Source organism: Poecilia reticulata, linkage group LG5, assembly GCF_000633615.1.
Source record: "Poecilia reticulata strain Guanapo linkage group LG5, Guppy_female_1.0+MT, whole genome shotgun sequence".
Classification (NCBI taxonomy): domain Eukaryota; kingdom Metazoa; phylum Chordata; class Actinopteri; order Cyprinodontiformes; family Poeciliidae; genus Poecilia; species Poecilia reticulata.
In genome coordinates, this window is record NC_024335.1 from 33,005,601 (window position 1) to 33,010,889 (window position 5,289).

Here is a 5,289-nt window from a genome sequence, read left to right on the forward strand (position 1 = left end):
GTGTGTGTGTGTGTGTGTGTGTGTGTGTGTGTGTGTGTGTGTGTGTGTGTGTGTGTGTGTGTGTGTGCGTGAAGGAGAGCGAATGAGTTCATTGTCACTGCCTTCAACATGTTTAATTCCATCAAAAATGGGAGGGAGCTTTTTTTTTCTTTGGGGGTGGCAGCATCTTTTGTTGGTTTTAAGAGGAAGGGTTCTAAAATGTCAATTTATTCAATGCCGTTTCACATATTGCATCTTTATTTGTGATTATTTTTTGAAACTGATCAGACCTCATGCCCGTGCTGTGGAGATTCTGTGCGGATGAATGTTTTTAATTTCCTCTCATGCTGTTCTTTAAAAAAAGAAAACAAATACACATGTGAAGCAGAATGGTAGATACCAAGTAGTATTTTTCTGTCATTTATTCCAGTTTCTTTCCAAACAACATAAAAAAAGACGAGAACAGAAGAAGAAAAGCTGCCCTCCTGCTTGTGAAGTCCATCAGCTCTGCACTACTCGTAATGAAGACTCTCTCCACGCATCAATGAAGTTTAATTTAAGATGCGAATGAATGACAGACAAATCATGCAGGTTATGATTTATCCTTATGAAATGATTCTTTAAAACAGCCCCTCATGGCACATCGTGCTGAGCTGCAACACGATTTTTTGATCACTTACAAGGTGTGTTTTTTTCTTTTCCTTTTCTTTTTAAGCCAAATGAAAATGATGAAAATGTCAGGTGTGCACCGGCAAAGATGATGATTTAGACCAACTAATCAAACACGTCTGCTTCCCCCTGTGCAGGTGTTTCACACGGCGCTTGAAGATAAATCCCTGTTTCCATTGTTTTTACATATCACCTCCATGACTAGTTGCGAGTTTTGAGCGTTGGTAAAACACAACCTCAGAGTAACGATCCCGGCATCGGCGAACGTTTCACATTCCAGCATCTGACAGCAAATATAAAGCTGTACACCAACGACTGTGAGAATTAGTGGACAAAAATAAATTCCAACCGTTTAAATTATACATATAGGAGATTGTTCATTTCAATAAACCACTTTACATTTTTTATTATTGTTAGTTTCAGGTTTCTTTTGGGTCACCTCTGGCTGTTTTTGTGTCGGTGTGTTTTGATATCTTGTCATGTGACTACCAAAGATAAACTACAAAGTAAATGTTGTGTGTTCCATGTAGGCATGGGCAGGTTGAGGTTTTTAAAAGCAAATTATGTTTCCATCATAACATTCAAATGGTGTAAAGTTCTTTTAATAAAATACAGAACAAAGGTGATGTCGCGCAAAAGACAAATTCAGCTGTTTGGAAAGATTTGATGTAAATATTTTACTTTTCCATTTTAAATGACAGGGAAAAAAAGTTTGACATTAGGCATTTTTTAAGTTCCAGGATATAGTGGTAGCTTCACCACTGTATCACACACAGCATTAGAATCTCACAGCGGCTCGTCCTTCGTTTGATGCAATAGCAAATGAGGCCAAATATTCTCCATCCATTCTGCCAGCCGACAGAATCAAATCAAAACGCTTCTCACTCTTTTTTATTCTTATTCATTTAAACCAAAGGGGGTTGATTCAAACAGGAGAGCTGGCAGGCTTGACCACATGATGACCAAAACAGAGAAATCTTTAGTCTGTGTGTGGGAACAAAAGGTCCATGGAGAAACAATGTGAACAGATTCATGTGCTTCAGCTGGACCACACCATGATTTCTTCTTTTATTCCCTGTGTTTGTATCCTTTAAAATGATTGTATATCACGCTCATCTTTTTTTGTTTTGTTTTGGATTTTTTTGGTCAAGACTTTATGATTGTGTTTAGTTTTTGTCAACTTACTGCTTTTTATATTAAAAAAAACACTCCTGTCAACTAATAAGCTTGGTACAAGGTACTTTTATGGCAGTTATTGCTTTTTGTCCTCATCATCTAAAAAAATTAAAGAAAGTTGATCTGTGGTTTTCCAGAAGACATATTTAATATCCAGGCAGCTGTGGGACGACCGGGTCGCTTCCAGCCGGGCCGGGATCGTGAGAATGGGGCCGAGCTGATCCACAGAACTTCGGCCTTCGGACTCCAAGTTTGTTTGGTATTTGTAACGAAGGGGGGGGGCTAAAAGGGAAGCACTGGTAGATTAGATCACTCTCAGCATGTGTAGCTCGACATTACTAAAGATAACAGCATGAGAAACGGTTGGGACCAAACCTCGGCTCAGACCTACAGGGAGCCATTAGGTTCTGCGAGAAAAATAAACATTTTACTTAGCTGTGCGGCTTGCATGTATAGAGAAACAAACTAAAAAGGACAAAAATCAGAGCTGCTTTTTCTTTTAAAACCATGATTTAATGTGAAGTACATCACCCAGCTGCGTGTGGCGCGTCTCCCCTGGCCAGTGATTTTTCCTCCTCTGGGCTGATTGGTCTGTTTGAAGGGAGCTCAAAATTCAAGTTTTGCTTTTCTCTGAGTTCACATCCATTCATCTGCTTTTGTATCAAGTATGAAATAGAAAAAGAAACTGCTGTATGTGTCAGAATAGGAGATTGCTGCAAATGTGTTTTATGTAGTAATTCTTGCTTTACATCAAAATGAAAGGGGAAAAAAATCCTTGAGGGTGGGAATGGGCCAGATTTTGGATTTTCAAATTGTGTATTATAGAAAAACACTTTTTTTTCTGTCACTGACCTGAGCATTTTGTACAGTTTTCCTTCCCTGTTTGTGTTGAGCTGTTTTTTATACGTCCTTTCGTCGGTCCAACCACTGCCTTCTGTGGGCCGCATGTTAGAGACGGCGTGTTTCCGCTCCGAGGCGAAGGTACATTGCATGACTAAACCCAGGGTCACAGAGATTTTGTGGGGAAGGTCATATTATTACTATTAAGGGTGCACTATCAATCTAATGATATTTTCTATGAAATTATTAGAAAAAAAAGGAAGAAAAATATGCAGTGCCAAGGTGTAAAAAATATTAACGGCTTTTATTTTTTTCATGTTTCTTTTTCAGCCCCCACTCATCAAGCATGTGTTCTCGCCCATGTCATGTAGATTAATACCCTTTTTTTTTCATTCGATTCCCCTAATCTGGTAATTGCCAGAGTCAAAATCCAAGTACAGCAGGCATGTCACAGGATTTACAAACGCCCTGCTAACAGTCCATCCTCTAAATATCTGGCACACACACACGCACACACACACACACGCTTACTAAAAATGTCATCACTTCATCCATCACCAACATCCAACCTGCCATCATTCCGTCCCCCCACATTTCTCCAGTTCTCACATCACACTTCTGTTTCTTTTAAGAAATGAAGCGCAGGAGCAAGGAGAGGCGGAGGTGTGAGCACTAACTAACCCTGGGTTAGTTAGTGTGAGCACTAACTAACCCAGGAACTGTTGGGGTGCTCTCTTCCTGCAGAAGGTGTTCAGTTTCTATTCTTGGTTCCTATTCTTGCTTTTTTTTCTTTTTCCCTCTCATATGTTGCATTTTTTTTTAAACAGAGAAATATGATTATTCATCACTTCCATGAGTCTGTAAACTCATCATTCCTTGTCTATTGGACGTAGGCCACTCGGTTGTAGTCAGTGGCAATGACTGACATTCTAAACATGCAATAAAATGCTGGTTGTTCAAATTGTGCCTCCTGGTTTGCTTTGGTTGATTAAGTTTTGTTTGAGTCTAATAAGAAGAACTGCCTTCATATTTGAATACGGCATCGTCTTTTCATTCTTAGCTGTTGCCAAACCTGAAGTGTAATTTGTTTCAACTAAATGTTGAAACGTTTAGTTAAAATAACAAAGTTCAACGGTGAATCAATGTTTACTTGTGAATACCTTAGCAGACAACTTTAACTTACTTATTTTTGTCACATTTTAAGTAAGGGGCCATAATATTAGGAACAGTTGTGATATTATCTATGAATGTTGTGTTAAATTACAAAAAATACTGTTTTTCTGCTGCATCCAACACATACGTAATATTATAAAAATGAACAAATCATAGAAAAAGAGAAAAAGAAGCATTTTACATGCACTTAACAATTTGCTGTACAATGCAGTTTAAATATGGGTTAAATTTTAGAAATTAAAATCTCCCAGGTTTGAAGTTAAAAATGAACTGAAAGATTCCATAAGTCAGACAATGACAATGTTATAAGTTTCTCTCTGATCTCATAGCTACCTTCTGAAACTCAACTGAAAAAAAAAAAAACTTTTCAAAGCAATTGTTTAACTTGTACTGGCAGCAGCTAGTTCTGTCAATTACCATATCAACTGAACCCAGAAGAATTTGATTTTTTTCCTAAATCTTCAGGCTAAACAGACGTAGTACAACATAGTAAATGTAGGTAAATGTAGGTACTGTCAAAAGAATTTAAAAAATAACATAAGGTATGTAAATTACTTTAATAGACCCTGTAACAGCAATTTAAAGTTCTGACCCTAAATTCAATCAATTTTGTTTTGTTCAAGATTTTTTCCCTTCTATGTAGATTTGTGTTTGTTGCTTCTCTAAGCCTAAAAGCCCTTAAATTATAATTAAAAAAGACAGTTTAACTATCGTTCCTGAACAGCAATTTCGGTAACTGCCTTTGATGAGCTGTAAATTATAAATGCATTAAAATCTCAGAAATAATAGCAACATAAGCTGGAAGCTTATGTTGAAATGCTGGGCTCTGATTTTTTTTTTTTTCTATGACAGAGGTGTGAGGTCACGTTAGCCACTAAACAGGAGACAGAGATCAAGTCTAAGCACTTTTAATCTTATGAAACAAGCAATTACAAATAGTTGCATTGATTTGTTAAAGAGCTTTTGGTGACATAAATCGTTTCTTGCTTAGCTTCTTGCTGGAAAACATAAATGTCAAGTGTGTTATTAAAAAAGACCAGTGAGGGGATAAGATTCAATGTAAGATATAAAATCCAAAGCATTTTTTCTCGGGGTAATATTTCACAGAAAATGCCAGTTCTTTTAAATCCATGTTGTATTCATGATCACATCCTATAAAGCTAAAGTGAGCACAAAGTGGGAGGAAGCAACGTGGTGTGTTTGTCCTTTGTGTTCAAGTTTAGACTCAGTATCAGATTTTACTTGCTTCGGTCTGTAGGAGCCAAAAAAACTTTCACACTGACCTCCAATATTTGGGTCCTACTTGCTCCATAAAGATGGCTGAAATGTGGGATGAGTCATTCTCATACAAAAAGTAAAAACTGATCCCACAATGATAAATCTGATTTTATTGGCAGAATTTTAACACTTTAGTTTCAATTTTGCATTTACACCTGAATACAGACTATGACA